Source organism: Phacochoerus africanus, chromosome 3 (genome assembly GCF_016906955.1).
Source record: "Phacochoerus africanus isolate WHEZ1 chromosome 3, ROS_Pafr_v1, whole genome shotgun sequence".
NCBI lineage: Eukaryota > Metazoa > Chordata > Mammalia > Artiodactyla > Suidae > Phacochoerus > Phacochoerus africanus.
The window spans coordinates 145663859-145682208 of record NC_062546.1 but is presented as its reverse complement, the minus strand read 5'-3'; the positions used below and the strand labels follow the sequence as shown (position 1 = coordinate 145682208).

Below are 18350 nucleotides of genomic sequence, written 5' to 3'. Positions count from 1 at the left end.
GAGTTCCCGTTGTCGTGCAGTGAAATGAATCTGACTAGGAACCATGAAGTTGTGGGCTCGATCCTTGGCTTTGCTCAGTGGGTTAAGAATCCAGCGTTGCTGTAAGCTGTGGTGTAGGTCACAGACGAGGCTCGGATCCTTGTTGCTGTGGCTGGGGTGTAGGCTGGCAGCTGTAGCTCCAATTTGACCCATAGCCTGGGAACCTCCAAATGCCTCGGGAGCGGCCCTAAAAAGAAAAAAAAAAAAAAAAGTTACTTCCTTGACAGCTGTCACAGCATTATGTTTGTATGGTCTGTTCTGCCTTAGCCTTTCTCTTTCAATATCATCATCTCTACAGCTCGCATAACACCAGTTCTGTAGAATTGTTAAGATTAAATAGAATACAACATTAGAGACTAGAATCTACTATGGTACCTAATACATACTAGGTGCTTACTAATCATTTCCCTTCTACAGAAATTAAAATAAAATGCCAACAATTCAGACACATGCTAATAATGTTAATATGGAGTTGGTTGCCCTGCCACAATTGTCAAGCCTGTTTATAACCTAAAGAGGTAGTTTAAAAACACGGTAACTCTGTAGTCATCCCAGCTTCCCTACATTTTAACACTTTAACAAGCAACTGGAGAATAGAACTCTGGGAAAAAACTGGGCATCATGTATCCCATACAGTTTTGGTTTTATCAGATTTTGCTCTATCTTTTGATTATAAATGGCTAAACAGATGCTTTTACTTTTAAAAAATATTCATTATATTAAAAAAAATCCTAAATAATATATGGTTATCATAAACAAAAGAGGAAATAAGGTATTCACAACAAAATTTCATGTTTGTCTCTTATTTCCAGTCTTCAGAAATAACTGCTTTTCTTTAAAATCTGAAAGGATATATGCTTATTTTTTTCTTCTGATTACATGGAGGAATTTAATTTCTATTTGAATTTACTTTTCAACGTTTATTTTCCTTAAAAAAGTCTACTTTAGTCAGTAGTGCATTTCAGTTTTTGGAATAACTGCTAACTGTACTGTTTGATTTCGATGTCATTTCTTTTTATTTTGAAAGATCTATGTAGTTTTATAATTCTTAGAAAATATGTCTGTCACCTCCCCCATCTCTTCACCCCCCACCCCCATCCGCCGCTGCCATGTGATTTTAATATCGTTGCCATGTGATTTTACTTCTCTTTTGGGCTCACCCTTCTTAAACTGGGCAGACAAGTTCTTATGAGACCGAACTAAGATTAATCTATGTAGATGATTTCTATAGATGGTTAGAATTTTTGGTCAGGAAGAATAAAAGCCCTTATCCTTTCTCCATTGTTATTAATGACAGATGCGTCCTCATTCTGTTTTATATTACTGTCCCTCTGTATCTGTTTGAATTTCATATATCTAAATTGCTTAGTTAGAGCTTTGACAATAAGGCTCCAGAGAGCTCCTTTAGTTTTGTTGCCTGTGTTTGCTAAAGAAGGATGAGGGTAGCATTGATGGAAGAAATAGGTTTTAAGTTGCCTTTCTGGTTTATATGGAATTGTAACCCTCAAGGCACTACAACTTTATTGTACTGCTAAATGAGAAGGTAAAAATGCTTTCATTTAATTGCCACCCCCTCCTTTAAGTTAAGTTAGGTGTTTATATGTTTTGTAAATCACCTTTAATTACCACGAACATAAATTACTATTTTTCAAGAGCCCACCTCCCCCCACCCCATAAGAATGTCATTTAAAAGTTTAAAATGAGTCACACATTTTTGCCTAGACACAAATTGCCAATATAAAGCTGTCTTTGATTGTATCCTAAAATAATGGAGTTTTTTTTCCTTGAGTCCTGTAATTTTCTTTTTCAGCAGTATTTATTAAATTAATCTAGTATTGGATTGCAGTAAACAATCTGACCAAAAAACATATGTTTTCTTTGTTTCTTTAGTACAAATTCAATGGGTTAAGTAATTATGCAGTGGTTCTCATCTACATATACAATGCATTCTAATAACCAACTTCTGTTTACTGTGGAAAATATTGCAGCAGTAGGAAACAGTTCTTTCTAGTTTGCATTGTAACATTGTATGAAGCTATTTAATCTACTAGCTATTTACAGTTTAATTGCTTGAACATATCCTCATATTCATGGTGGTCTTATATCTACTTTAGGTGCTTGAGGCATTCTCATTTTTTTTCTTGATTGCCTTTTCTGATATGGTTTAGGTCTCCTTTCCTGTCCTCTCTGCTCAAAATAGCAACTAGATGGACTCTTTTAAAACTCTTCGCTCACTAAGGAGTTGAAATTACTTAGGGATGGAAAGGAAACTTCTAAAGTCCTAAAGAGTCTCTTGATCTTTAAACATCAAATTTTGAACCACATTATTCTTAGTTGTCAGAACACTGTCATTATGTTAAGGTAAAAATTTAAGTATTGAGGCTGATTTGGTTTTAAAAACCAGTGCATTCATTGTTATACTTAACTTGCCTGAATGAAATCAGATGAGCCCTTGTGTCTTATTATGGTCTTCGATTTCCTTATAACTTGTCCTTTTGCAAATTTTACATCGACACCCTTAAATCATCCTTTGTAGGCCAGATACAGTTTTCCTCCATCAGTGACTTAAAATTTTGAGCTAATGGGTTGCCAGCGCAGACCTTTGAGGGAAAGGCAGGTCTTCCTCAGAGGGCTACAGGCTGTTGTACGGTACTGCTCCTTTAGAACAGAAAGATTTCTCTCCTCTCCATTGGTGAGGTCAAGGTGTCCCCTCAGATCCCCTAGATTTCTTGTGAGCCTGCAATTACCTCATTCAGGTCTGTGATATCTCCTTCCTGGTCCATTTTCTTCTACCCCAACTTGGTTTTGCTGTCCTTGCTGCCAGCGTGGGAAGGAGGAAGAAGCCTTGTCTGGCTGGCCTGGACTTGACTGACTCGCTTCTTTCCACCAGACCTGAAGAAGACCCCATTGTCCCACCAGACCTTTAGATTATTTTGCATGACACATAGGTAAAGAGTTGGGTTAGGGGAAGGTCATTTTGTTCCTCTTTCCTCTTCCCTGAGTTGAAAGGACAACTGTATCCACCTTCTCTTTAGGCTGGTTGTGAAGGACTTCTCTTGGCATGCCAGGTTGTCAGATGGATAGAACTGAAACAATGTACTTATACATTAATTTATAGCTTTCTGGAAATAGAGTTCTTCCTTACCCCCAATCAAGTTTATTGTTCAAATTTTATTAAAGCTTTAGAATGAAAATGCAGGGGATTATATGTATTCCATCCATTTTCCTAATTTGTTCTTTCCGTCTTTGTATATTCAGGCTGAATTCTGATTTGTGTAACATTGGTAAAATGAGGAAGAACTCTAATTAAATTATTTTGAATATGCTTTTAAAAAAACAAGTGAAGCAGTGTTATATTAGGGGTCAAGGGTTGATATTTTACTTTTAAAGAACTGGGGAGAGTTAGGGCTCCCTAACTCTTCTTTATTGGGGAGAATAAAGCCCTATTAAGGAAATCTACTACAAGTTATAACTTTAAATATAGAACCATAGTCTTATCATATATTACCATTGTAGGCATGCTCTGCTATTTATAAACTCATGTTGTGGTAATAGGAAGGAATCAGTTGAGTATTAGGGAAGGGATTTGTCGAGGTAGGAGGAGACCACATTGTAATGCTCTCACTTGATTCTCCTAAGAACACTATGAGTTAGATCTTACTAGTCCATTTTCTTTTTCTTTTTCTTTTTTATGGCCGCACCTGCAGTGTATGGAAGTTCCTGGGCTAGGGGTCAATTTGGAGCTGCAGCTAACTGCAGGCCTACGTCATAGCCACAGCCAGTCACAACATTGGATCCCAGCTGCTTCTGTGACCTAGGCCATGGCTTGCGGCAGTGCTGGATCCTTAACCCACTGAATGAGGCCAGGGATCAAACTTGCATCCTCACAGAGATAACGTTGGGTTCTTAACCTGCTGAGCCACAATGGGAACTCCTTATTAGCCCATTTTAGAAATGAGGAAAAGTGGGTCTCAGGGAGGTTAAGTAACATTCAAAAATCACATACCTGAATAGCAGAGTCAAGATTTTTAGCAAAACTCATGCTTTAATTGCTACCCTATGTTTACTTCCTAAAGGTATTTTATTGCTTAATATTATGAAACATTTTTCTTGTTTTAGAATAGCTTTACTATTAATAATAATTTTTATTGAGCAGATATTTCATTGCATCAGTGATGTATAGTTTATCATTTCCTAAATATTGAAATATATTTTTAGTTATTCTGCTATCATATGTATCTTTTCAGTGAGTGTCTTTATTCATATATCATTTGCTTCTATTGTATTATTTCCTTAAGAAATATTAATTGGAGAGAAATTAGTGAATCACAAGATATACTTCTTTTACATTTCATTTCTTGCTAGACATTGCCATGTTGATTTTCAGTAGGGTTTCTTGAATTTGCTTTTTGTAGAAATTACCATACCCCATTTAACCAACTGTAAATGTCAGTTGTACAGTATATATTAGGGACAACTTAAAGTGTACATAAATCAGTGAAATAAGATTACATAGTAACTATTTACCCTATGGAAAGTAAAGGGGGAACGTTGAGTGACTTTCAAAAGTAAACAGCTGGAGAAGCTCCAAGAGTGAGACTCTTCTTAAGAAACAGTTGTTGGGAGAGAATCAAGGAGCCTGAATGCACTGGAATTTACTAGGGGAATGGTTTGTACCTAGTTTGCTGATCTTGGCAGGGTTTTGTGATTACTCTCAGAGTTAAATTTGATGTAAATTACAACCAGACCATCATTTTAATTTTAAATCTTTGTTATAATCCCTTTTTTTTAATTTATTTTATTTTATTTTCCCACTGTACAGCAAGGGGGTCAGGTTATCCTTACACGTATACATTACAATTACATTTTTTTTCCCCACCCTTTGTTCTGTTGCAACATGAGTATCTAGACAAGGTTTTCAATGCTACTCAGCAGGATCTCCTTGTAAATCTATTCTAAGTTGTGTCTGATAAGCCCAAATTCCCGATCCCTCCACTCCCTCCCCCTCCCATCAGACAGCCACAAGTCCATGATTTTCTTTTCTGAGGAGATGTTCATTTGTGCTGGATATTAGATTCCAGTTATAAGTGATATCATATGGTATTTGTCTTTGTCTTTCTGACTCATTTTACTCAGTATGAGATTCTCTAGTTCCATCCATGTTGCTGCAAATGGCATTGTCATTCTTTTTTATGGCTGAGTAGTATTCCATTGTGTATATATACCACATCTTCCGAATCCAATCATCTGTTGATGGACATTTGGGTTGTTTCCATGTCCTGGCTGTTGTGAATAGTGCTGCAATGAACATGCGGGTGCACGTGTCTCTTTTAAGTAGAGTTTTGTCCGGATATACTACAAAGCCACAGTCATCAAAACAGTGTGGGACTGGTATCAAAACAGACAGACCAATGGAACAGAATAGAGAACCCAGAAATAAACCCTGACACCTATGGTCAATTAATCTTTGACAAGGGAGGCAAGAACATCAAATGGGAAAAAGAAAGCATTGCTGGGAAACCTGGACAGCTGCATGCAAAGCAATGAAATTAGAACACACCCTCACACCATGCACACAAATAAACTCAAAATGGCTGAAAGACTTAAATATACGACAGGACACCATCAAACTCCTAGAAGAAAACATAGGCAAAACACTCTCTGACATCAACATCATGAATATTTTCTCAGGTCAGTCTCCCAAAGCAATAGAAATTAGAGCAAAAATAAACCCACAGGACCTAATTAAACTATAATCCCTTTTTGATCTTTTATCAGCTTTTCTATGGAGGAGAACTTTAAAGATTGCTTCATTTGACATGAGAGGCATTAGGAGACTGGCCTATTTTACTTGCAAATAGAAGGTTTCTATTGAGTATTTATATAGAAGGTTTATGTTATTATACACTTTTTTTTCATTAAATGACTTAGATAATATTTTATTAGGAAATCTAATAAAGGAAAAAAGTTAATGCTATTTTGGATGGTATACTTAACTGGTATCTGTTAAAATTTACGTGCATGTTTATATACTGTATTTTCGTATCATTTTTGATAACTGTTAAGGCAGAATGGTAGCTAACCTTTTCTATATTGATGATGATATCCCTTAACAGCGATGGTTGGTGAAAGGATTTTTTTCTGCCCAGCATCTTCCCATCATCTCCTTTCCCTTTACATGGCATGAAGAATAACAAGTACTATTACCAGAAGTTTTACTTATTGAGGAATTAATATCTTACAGGCAGTATATTAAGGCTTTATTATTACATCCATTCCCTCATTTAGTCTTTCACAAGATTTACTCAAAGCATGCACTACTATTCCCATTTTACATACTAGAGGAACAATTAGGTTAAGTAACTCGGTCAAGTTAGTAAATGGCAGAGCTGGGAGTTGAACTGGGGCTCTTTGATCTAAAGCCCTTCCTTTTAACCATTATCTCTCATATGTTGTGTCCACTTTTAGTTAATTGACTATAACATTCATGGTCCCACATTTTAAGTCTTTAGTCTCCTTTACCTTAGAACCTAGTTCTTTCGAGAAAATCCTCGCATTCTGTTTTTGAACCTAAGTACTCATGGTAATTACTTTGATGTTCACGAGCATTTCTAGGGATAGAGTTCAGAGGTACAGAAAGCTCATGTTTAGTAAGAGAAGTTGTAATTTTGTTTGGTTTGTAAAGATAGATGTTTTGTGTGGGTTTCTTTGAAGGTAATTTATGTATGGTAAGTGAAACACAGTTTAGTTGATGCTGACTGTAAATTAGCATTAATGTATTAGTTGGACTTCCCATGTTGCTCCCAGCATAACTACTCGGTGTTGTATCAGTATTTTATATGGAATTTAAAAAATGTATTTAGAGGCTATAGGGTTTTATTTTTACTAAATAAGGATCCAATTGAAACACTTTTCTGATTAGGCTTTTCCCCTCCTTGGGTGTCTGGGTGGGATACAAAAAAATGTGATTATACTAGCTTTTTCCTAGGATAAACTGGTGCAGTGGTGAGTTGGTTCTTTGGCATCCTCTAAAGATGATTAGTGATACTTTTTGGATTATTAATTCATAGATTGAAACATGTCTTATGTCTCAGTCCATTGCAGTTATCATCCTTACTGATACTCAGATTGTTTCAGCTTTGGCTGAGGGAGCCTCTTCAAACTGGCTTCTGAACTCTTTTAATACCACACTAGTAGTCTTTGATAGTTTTATGCTATCTGGTGTGATATGAAGGGTGTTTTAGTCTTTGATAGTTTTATGCTATCTGGTGTGATATGAAGGGTGTTTTTGTCGTATCTTTTCCATTTCCTGCCCTAGGTCTGGAAATAACAAAGTATCTAAAGAACTCCAGTTCCTTTTTCTCCTTACTGTAGTCTCTCTTGCTCAGCTCTCTCTCTTTATATCCCCTAGTTAAATTCATTTTTATTTAAAAAAATGCAGCTTTTTCAGCCGCTTGTCTCCGTATGGAAAGGTGGAAAAATATCTTAAGAGGAGTTGGGATTAGCTGCTCCTGGTGCTCCTTGTGTGCTTGTTCTGTGCAGACCTGGTACCTCTCTTGTGAATTAGCAGCCGAGGAGACTCTGGCGCTCACCATGGGTGATGAAAAGCCCAAGGAAGGAGTTAAGACTGAGAAAAACGATCATATTAATTTGAAGGTGGCAGGCCAGGGTGGTTTTGTGGTGCAGTTTAAGATTAAGAGGCATACACCACTTAGTAAACTAATGAAAGCCTATTGTGAATGACAGGGCCTGTCAGTGAGGCAAATCAGATTCCAATTTGACGGGGCAGCCGGTCAATGAAACAGACACACCTGCACAGGTGAAAATGGAGGGTGAAGATGCAAATTGATGTGTGCCAGCAGCAAACAGGAGGTGTCTACTAAAAAGGGAACCTGCTACTTTACTCCAGAATTCTGTTCCTACAGACCAAGAAGACATTCTCAGTTAGAAAACCGCAATTTGGTTTTACCACATCCTGACTACTACAGTATAGTTTTCAATATTCTTTCATTTCCCCCTTCCCTATTCCTTTATTGTACATAAAGTAACTGGTGTATGTGTACAAGCATATTGCATTTTTTTTTAAACTAAATGGCCAGTGGTATGTTTTAATTGACCTCACTGGAGATGGAATGGGGAAAAATACTGGTTGTGTGAAAATATCCCCTCTCTCCATTAGTGGCATGTTCATTCATTTCTTATCTTTATATTCCAGTAAATTGTTTTGCAATCTCTCTGTTTAACACACACACACACACAAAAGAGCAACATAAAAATCCTTGCATATCTTATTTGATTGGAGAGTTTTAATATTTTTCATTTATCATTGTAAAACCAAGGACAATTTTATAACTTTTTCGTATGTACCTGTTACATGTTGGGCACTCTGTCTTTAAGTAGGGATAAATTACTCTAAAAGAAATGAATCCTAGGTAGTTTTCCCTTCAAGTCAAGGGTCTTGTTTAAATAAACTTCTTGTTAAAAAAAAAAAAAAAAGAGGAGTTAATATCCTCTAAATCAGCAGTTCTCAAACTTTTGGGTCTGAAGACTCTTTTACATTTTTAAAATTATTAAATATACTAAAAACTTATGTTTATGTAGGTTAATATCAATTTTGTTCTAAAACAAATATATTTAATAAGAATGGGTTTGTTTTGTATTTTGCAAATCTCTTTAATATCTGGCACAATAGGGGATAGATAGCTGGATTGTGTTTGCTTGTACATTTAACCTTTTGCAATTTGTTGATTTGGTTGAGATGTATAATCCTTTGTGTATAGGAATATTTGGGAGTAGGGAAGTGGGAAGAATTTTTTAATCATAATCCATTCATAATCAAATCTTTTGTGATTATTTGATTGCTGTGGGAGAATTGGGGTAGTGAGTACCTTTGTATTGAACTTGAAGTTTTATTTCATTCTTACTTTGCATTATTCTCTTTTTAAAAAACAGCATAAAAGAAAAACATAGCTTCTAGTGCTCTGTCAAAAGTTTAGATTCATAGGTCGGGGTAGTGGTAGTAGTGAGGAGTGCTAGCCATTTTGGACACTTGCATCTGTTTCACTGTCTTTTTCTTTTCTTTTTAGGGCTGCACCTGAGGCATATGGAAGCTCCCGGGCTAGGGGCTGAATCAGAGCTGCAACTGCCAGCCTATGCCATAGCCACAGCAACACCAGATCCGAGCCACATTTGCGACTTATACCGCAACTTGTGGCAACGCCAGATCCTCAACCCACTGAGTGAGGCCAGGGATCGAACCTGCATCCTCATGGGTACTAGTTGGGTTCTTAACCCACTGAGCCACAATGGGAACTCCTCTTTCACTTTTTTCCATCAATGAGAAAATAGCTTTAATGCTGTTAGCTAAATAGGCCTAAAGAGCTTGGGTATTTGTTTTTTGTTTGCTTTTATGAGGAGCTCTTTCACCAGCACTGACTAATAGTACTCACATATCAATTAGTAAGTGATTTAAAATGTTTTCTGAAAATATCTTAAATTATTAAACTATGAAGTACATTGGTAATATATCAACACATTGCCAGTATATTAATACACTGTCTCATATAAGTACTTTTAGCCCAGTATTAATCCTAGTTTGTCTGGTTCAACTTCTCCTTTTTTAATGTTGAAAATACTATATTTCCGTGTAGAAGAGATCGTTCAGGGAGTCAAAGATTAAAGCAGATATTCTGTGAAAACATTATAAAAATGTTGATTATGAAAAGTTTAAGAGTTTTTCTTTAGTATTTTCTTTTTACAGACCACTTGTTGTCTTATGTGCATAGTATATACATTTATACACAAATGAGTATATACAAAGTGCTCATCACTTGTCAGCCATCACAAGCAGCATAGAAATTATTTGTGGTACTTGCTTTGCAAGTTCTTTTGTGTTTGTGACATCAGCTTTGTTTTATACAATTAAAGTATTACATGCTAGAATAATCTGAATTGCAACTACTAAATGGCGATTTAGTTCTTCTTGCCTTGAGCTGAATTTGTTTACTTATTGTATGCACCTGTTGACTGTTGTTTAACATGATAGATTCATAAAAATATCCCCCTTATTTTGGTAGCAAATAAGAAAGTGGTTATATCATTTTATTTTATTTTTTATTTATTTTTTACTGTTTTGTTTATTTTTTATTTTTCCATAGCCTATGGAAGTTCCTGGGCCAGGGATTAAATCGGAGCTACAACTGCAACCCATAACACAGATGTGGCAACACTGGATGCTTAACCCATTGCTGCAGAGACAATGCTCAGTCCTTAACCTATTGCACTACAGCAGGAACTCCAAGAAAGCAGTTAATGTTATTAAAGATTTTTCTCAGTTTAAAAATGTGCCTTTAAGAGTTCCTGTCATGGCGCAGTGGGAACGAATCTGACCAGGAACCATGAGGTTGAGGGTTCGATCCCTGGCCTCACTCAGTGGGTTAAGGATTTGGTGTTGCTGTGAGCTGTGGTGTAGGTTGCAGATGAGGCTTGGATCTGATATTGCTGTGGCTTAGGCCGGCAGCTGTAGCTCCAATTGGACCCCTAGCCTGGGAACCTCCATATGTTGCGGGTGTGGCCCTAAAAAAAAAGAAAAAAAAAGGCAAAAAAAATTTGTCTTCATTATTACTTAAAGAAATAAAATGTAGAAAATTCTGCATTTGTGGATAATACAATTTGATTTTCTTTCTTTTTAGGGCTTCGCCTGCCATATGTATGGAAGTTCCCAGGCAAGGGGTTGAATTGAAGCTGCAGCTGCTGGCTGGCCTACACCATAGCCTCAGCAACACCAGATCCGAGCCACATGTGTGACCTATGCCTCAGCTTCTGGCAATGCTGGATCCTTAACCCACTGAGTGAGGTCAGGTATCAAACTGCCTCCTCATGAGCCACAGTGGGAACTCCCTCATGTGATTTGCTTTTCAAATGAAGTTTAATGCAAATATGATATATTCATTATCACTTTAATAGTATTTTCTAATTTTTAAATTCCCAGTTAAAAGTGTTTTGCAGTCATTTTTATTCATTTCATTTCAAAGTCTAAGACTTAGATTGATACTAGGATAAATATTTAGACTGTTAGATAACTTCTTTTATACTTATAGTAACATTAACTCTATGCAACAATTTGGTGCTTAGGGAACTTTACCAGTGGATTCTAAGTAATCTGAATCTTTTCCCTTTGTTGTCTTGTTAAATAGTTCTGGTTATAATTTATTTAAATAAGTTAACAGCACTAATATATTGACATTATTTAAATTGAGTATTTTCTTCATATAATTATTTCACTGAACAGATTTCAAAGCTAATGGAATGAAATTACTTAAAGCAAATTTACCTTGTATTTTGTTAAAAAGCTTTAGTAATGCCACTGTTCAATTTTATTATAATGGTAAAGTATAGTGTAAGTACATTTTTCGGGGTAGCCAGTGGTATATCTCTGCAATGTATCTGGCTTGCTACACCTTGACAGTAGTTTGTATACAGAAACTCTACATGGGTTTAGTGATTCTGAAGCAGAAAACTACTCACAAATAAGACTTCTGTTGTTCTTTTCAGAAACAATCTGAAACTAAATGGGAACTTTATATTTGCAGGAACAAAATTTAGAGTTTCTTTTTCACTGCATTGTTGCTTTGATGTGAATGATATAATATAGTGGACATTAGTATATAAGTAAATGATCAGATGAGTCATAAGATGGAACATCTGCCTCAGAAGCCCTTCAGACAGCATAAGTTATGTTGTTGAAGTCTCTAATCAGTGCATCTGTCCCTGAGACTTCAGTCGGTGCAAGGATAGTTTTCTATTTTGGATTAGTTACTATATGAAGACAGCATATTAAAATTTTTTTTCATGCATGCGACTGGAAAATTTATGCCTGTGATATCTGAATAAAAATTAACAGTGATTTTTTTTAGCATAGTAATAATTAAGGGATAGCAATAAATGTATAAACTTTTACCTATGTTAAAATGGTTATTTATGGTAGGATTTTACATTATAGACCCAAAGATGCTTATTGAAGCAGATTTTCTTGCAAATACTGATGTTACAATAGTAGAGAAATCCAGATGAAACCTGAAGCACAGCAGGATTCAGATAGGATACTAAACTAAAGCAGAAACCTGTGTTTTGGGTCCCTTCTGAACTGCTGCATTCCTATAGTTTTAAAATCGCCACCAGAGAGAGTTGGGGGGCGGTGGTGGCACCGGGAGGCAGGTAGGGCAAGAAGGGAAGGTGTATGTGCACATTCATGGGTTTTACACGAGGTGAAAACTTTTAACCAGGGGCACATTGTGGAATACCAGGTGATGATAACGACGTACGGAGATTTGTGGTATATGTATGTATATTTTATTCTTTATAATCAGGAAGCCACAGAAGACAAATTCTTATGATCATATTTAATTTTACCAAAGGGCATAATCTGCAGTAGGAGAAATCTTCCCCGTTCCCTTAGAAAATTTATACTTAGCCATTCAATTAATCTTTTTAACAAGAGGAAAATGAGTATAATTAGAGTACAGGCATTTGAGTAAGAATTGGGCACATGTTATTTTACACATTGGAACTTTAAATCTTGGAAATCAGAGAATAATCATCAGGAAATATTCTTATTCCAAAAGAGGGTTTAAAAATTATTAATGCAATATTGTAAATCAGCTATAATTTTAAAAAATATAATAAAAAATAAATTAAAAGTTATCAGAACTTTTAGTTGCTGTCCTGGGATGTAGAGAGCTAGGAGTGTCACTTCTGCCCTTAAAATGAAAAAGAACTGAACTAACTTCAAAAACCTAAGGGAAAGAGAAGGGAAAGAGGAGACATGAACACTCACTTGAGGTAGACAGAGCTGGATACCAGTAAGAAGAGTTTAGCTAGAATTGTGGACAAAAATAGTTAAGGTCAAGTAGAAGCCAGCAGGAACATGTGAAATCTGTGAGGACATCAGAAATAGGAGAACCTTGTACCCTCATGTGTGATCTTTCTCTACTAATCCTGGTGGGTGGGCTAAGAACCCCAAGAGACAGGCAACAGGAAAGAGCCCTAGGAAATATTGTGATGCACACTCTAGGGAGGAGGACAGCAGTTCCAGGATCCTTCTCTTCTCTCTCCACTACATAACCAGAGCCTTAGTCTCTGGGCAGTGGGAGTGGTGGAGAAGAAGGCAACAAGTACCTCTGCATTATAGCATTGATGAAATTCACTGCAGTTGGGGGAAGGGCAGGGAGGAACACTTACTTTCTCAAGGATATGCTGAACCCACGACTGTGGGATTAAATCAAGAGAAGGAGAATTGAAAAAGTTACAACCTCAAAAACCAAAGACATAAAACATGCCTAAGGCTGAGACTTGCTCAGAACAGCACCTCCCTCAACCATTTTCTACCACCAAACTAAGAAGAGTCTAATAAAGAGTAATAGCAGAAGAGGTATAAGAGAAGAAAAAGAATGAGGTAAAAGAAATATTTTAAGAAATAAAGACTGAGAATTTCCCAGAATTAATGAGGCGCAAAAACACAGATCCAAGAAGCTCAGAAAATAACAACCTGGATGTAACACACTTGCGTAGACACACACACACAAACACACAAAATTCAGAAAAAAAAAACCAAAGAGCAAATCTCAAAGGCATCCAGAGCAAATAGAAGCATCATATACAAAGAATAAAGGTAGGATTTTTATTGATGGCTAATTTTTCATCAGAAACTATAAGAGTCAGGAGACAGTGGGGTGATATTTAAAAAGTGCTAAATAAAAAAAAAAAAAAACACAACTATTGGCCTAGAAATATATACTCAATGAACATATCTTTAAAAATGAAGGAGAAATAGTTTTTCTTAGGCAAACAAAAACTGGGAATTCATTGACGGTAGACCTACTCTGTAAGAAGTGTTAGAGAACATTTAACTGTTCTTTAGGTAGAAGGAATATGATCTACATAAATTTGGATCTACATAAAGACCACTAGACATAGGAAAAAGTTATTCTTTTTAATTTCTCTGAAATAAAGGTCAAACTTTTAATATAAAAACTAGAGAAAAATTCTTAAGGTATATAGTCTTTTGCATCTATTCAACTCTTCCATTGTAGTGTGAAAAACATTAAGTGAATGAACATGGCTGCATTTTTTGTTTGTTTTTTTGTCTTTTTAGGGCTGCACCTGCGTCATATGGAGGTTCCCAGGCTAGGGGTCAAGTTGGAGCTACAGCTGCCAGCGTACACCACCCCCACAGCAATGTGGGATCTGGGCCACGTCCCTGACCTACGCTACAGCTCACGGCAGCGCCAGATCCTGAACCCATTGAGCGAGGCCGGGGATTAAACGTGCAATCCCATAGATACTAGTCAGATTTATTTCTGCTGAGCCATGACAGCAACTCCCATGGTTGCATTCTAATAAACTATTTGTGAAATCAGGCAATGGGTTAGAGTTGGCCCTTGGGCTGTAGTTGGCTTGCCCCTGCTCTAGCAGATAAGTGACTGTCTAAAGCAAGAGGAGTATTATATGTTTATAGTGTACATAAAAGATTTAACAGTAGCAGAAAGGATGGAAGAGAAGAATTGGAAATATATTTCTGTAAGTCTTTGTACTACACATGAAATGGTATAATATTTGAACATAGCCTTAGCTTAATTAAAAAGATATATTGAGGAGTTCCCTTCTTAGCTTAGTGGTTAATAAACCTGACTAGGAGCCATGAGGATGCGGGTTAGATCCCTAGCCTTGCTCAGTGGGTTAAGGATCTGGGGTTGCCATGAGCTTGGTGTAGATTGCAAACACGGCTTGGATCTGGCTTTGCTGTGGCTGTGGTGTAGGCCAGCAGCTACAGCTCAGATTGGACCCTAGTCTAGGAACCTCCATATGATGCAGGTGTGGCCTTAAAAAGCAAAAAAAGAAAATGTATTGGACAACCACTAAAATTTTTAAATAGGGATATAAATAATCTGTAGAAGTAATAAAATGGAATCATAAAAAATGCCCAGCACAAGAGAAGTTAGAGAAAGAGGAGTAAAGAAACAAAGAATTGATGGAACAAATAGAAAATAGCAAGATGGTAGCTTTTAACCTAGTCATATCCATTATCATGAAATTTGGATAATCTAAACCAGAGATTGGCAGAGTACTTCCAACTAATTTTATTTGTTTGTGCATGTATGCTATGATCAAGGAAGTTCCTGGACCTATTGAGTATCTAGAATTTAGACATTCATTTACCTGCATAAGGAGGAAATTGGATATTGTACTATGATACCCACCAGTTTAAGGTAATATACTTTCAAGGAATAATTTTCATTTTAGGGGAAATATTGACTTGGGTATGACTAGAGATAAAATGATATATTGTATTTCAGACTTCAGAAACACCAGTTTGGAATAAAGGAAAAAAAGCATTTCTGTAAATACACATTGAAGCTGTGCTCTTTTACTTGTTCAAGTCTACTTTTGAAGTGTTTGGAAATGTTCTCTTTGTGTTGGTTTTACACATTTCTTATAAAATCTATTTCTATGTATTTTATCTTTTTTTTTTCTGTCGCTTTGTGTATTATAAATATAGTCTTCTCCTTCATTATGTTTTTAATTATTGTTTGTATATTAAGAATACTTTAGGAGTTCCTGTTGTGGCTCAGTAGGTTAAGAATGTGACAGAGTGTCTATGAGGATGCAGGTTTGATTCCTGGCCTCATTCAGTGGCTTAAGGATCTGGCATTGCCGCAGATGTAATGTAGGTTGCAGATGCGGCTTGGATCTGGTGTAGCTGTGGCTGTGGTGTAGGCCTCAGCTGTGGCTCAAATTTGACTGCTAACCCAGGAATTTCAAATGCTGCAGCTATGTCTGTAAAAAGGAAAAAAAAAAAAAAGGGAAACTTAAAAACATCAGCCTGTTCATATGATTCTTTGTTAGGTAGGGTAGGAAGTTCTGAAGAAGTGGATAAAATGCAGATGAAGCAAAATTGCATATGGTATATTAATTCAGTGGAATACTGTGCAGTGTAAGTAGATGTATGTCTGTGATACATGAAGTGAAAAAATAGGTATTCTGGTTTTGTTTAAGCGCTAAGAAAAAAAGCCTAAAAAATATATTCAAATGTTAAAAATGGTTATTTGGAGATTGCCAGATAACTTATTTTTTTGCCTACTTTTTCTGGTGACAGTTACTAGTTGTCCACACAAGTCCCTGTTCTCCTTCCTTGCATGTCTGTTCATCTTTGCTACATTTCCAAACCCACTGTGAGACTAGATATATCTGCATTTTTAGCAGTGGATTGTGAAAGGAAGTGATATGTGATGCTTTTATTGGGTTTTAAGACATTGGCTGTGCCTCCACTGGTAGGTGCTTTTCTCCTTTTATGCTGGTTTAATTGGAAGTACTTAGACCATGCAGATGATGGTGTTGTCTTAGAGGATAGTTGATCCATGTCTTGAAAGGAACTTGGGTCCATGAATGACTGTAAGGAGCAGAGCTGCTTCACTAAGCTGGACCATTCATTTCAAGATTGAAATTAAAGAGAAATAAAATTTTGTTTGTCAATCTACTCTATTTTTGGCTCTCTTTATTTTGTGTTCTGTTTTTATTTTGGATAATACACCTGTGTGTTCTAAGTATGTGAACACATAATTTTTATAATTAAACAAGTAAAATTCATTTTCAAAGAATGTAGGATCATATTACACATATTTTACTGAAACTTGCTTTTCTTATTTAGTGTATTGTTGTTTAAACATGGCTTTTATTTGTAATATAGATTTATAGGAAGGTTTCAAAGATAGCAGAGAGTTCTCGTATACCCTCACACAGTTTTAGTTTCCCCTTATGTTATCATTGTTTCACTATCCCCTTATTTTACCATGGTTCACTTGTCAAAACTAAGTACATGAAACAGTATGTTTATTAAACCAACACTGATACATTACTATTAACTAAACTCCAGACTTCATTTGGATTTCGTTATTTTATCTACTGATGTTCTTTTTCTATTCCAGGATCCAATTCAAGAGACCACAGTATATTTACCTATCATGTTTCCTTAAGTCTTCTCTGGTCCCCTCTGATAGTTTCTCAGTCTTCTTTTTTGTGACCTTGACAGTTTTGACTTTTGAAGTGTTTTGTAGTTATGTTCCTCAAATTGAGTTTATCTGATGTTTTAGACCAGGGTTATGGGTTTTTGGAAAGAAGAGCCACAGAAATGAAGTACCTTTCATGTCATATCCAGGAGTACATAGTATATTCATTTCATTGATGATATGTAACGTTTTATCACTTGGTGAAGATGGTGTTTGCCAGGTTTTTTTCATGTTAAAATTACTATTTTTTCCTTTTCATATTTTTCCTCTTCTTTGGAAGCAAGTCAAATCTAGCCCACATTCAAAAGGAAAGGGGAAAAATTTTCTTTCTCTCTCTTTTTTTTTGACCGCACCCACGGCATGTGGAAATTCCCTGGGCCAGGGATCGAGCCTGTGCCACAGCAGTGACCTGAGCCACAGCGGTGACAATGCCAGATCTTTAACCCACTGGGCCACCAGGGAACTCTGAAAAATATACATTTTTGAAGGCTAACTTTAATCTGATAGATATCAACCTTGACGTTTTCAGACCAATTTTTTTGATTGGGGCAGGGAGCCTATGTGGTTTATTGGAATTTCACCTTCTAGCTCCATGCATTTTCTTTTTTAAACTCAGTGAATTTTATTTTATTTGTAATTGTACAACTATCGTCACAACCCACTTTTACAGCATTTCCATCCCAAACCCCCAGCCCAACCGCCTCCCCCACCTTTCTCCTTTGGTAACCATAAGTTTTTCAAAGGCTGTGAGTCATTTTCTGTTCTGCAAAGTACATTGTATCCTTTTTTTAGATTCCACAAATAAGTGCTAGCATATGACCTTTGTGTCTCACTGTCTGACTAACTTCACTTAGCATGATAATTTCTGGGTCCATCTGTGATGCTGCAAATGCCATTATTTCTTTCCTTTTAATGGCTGAGTGATATTCCATTGTGTATATGTACCACATGTTCTTTATCCACTCCTCTCTCGATGGGCATTTAGGTTGTTTCCATGTCTTGGCTGTTGTTATATAGTGCTGCAATGAACATTGGGGTACACATGTCTTTTTGGGTCGTGGTTTTCTGTGGATAGATGCCCAGGAGTGGGATTGCTGGATCAAATGGTAATTCTATTTTTAGTTTTTTGAGGAATCTCCATACTGTTTTCCATAATGGTTGCACCAATTTACATTCCCACCACAATTCAAGAGGGTTTCCTTTTCTCCACACCCTCTCTAGCATTTATTGTTTGTAGACTTTTTGATG

General features: G+C 36.3%; 1 protein-coding gene and 1 pseudogene across 1 annotated transcript in view; both read left to right on the top strand.

Annotated features, from left to right (window-relative positions):
• OLA1 (Obg like ATPase 1) overlaps window positions 1-18350 on the top strand; it is a 177368-nt gene that overhangs the window by 49540 nt on the left and 109478 nt on the right. The gene's annotated exons all lie outside the window — the stretch shown is intronic.
• On the top strand, window positions 7403-8357 carry LOC125123297 (small ubiquitin-related modifier 2-like; annotated as a pseudogene).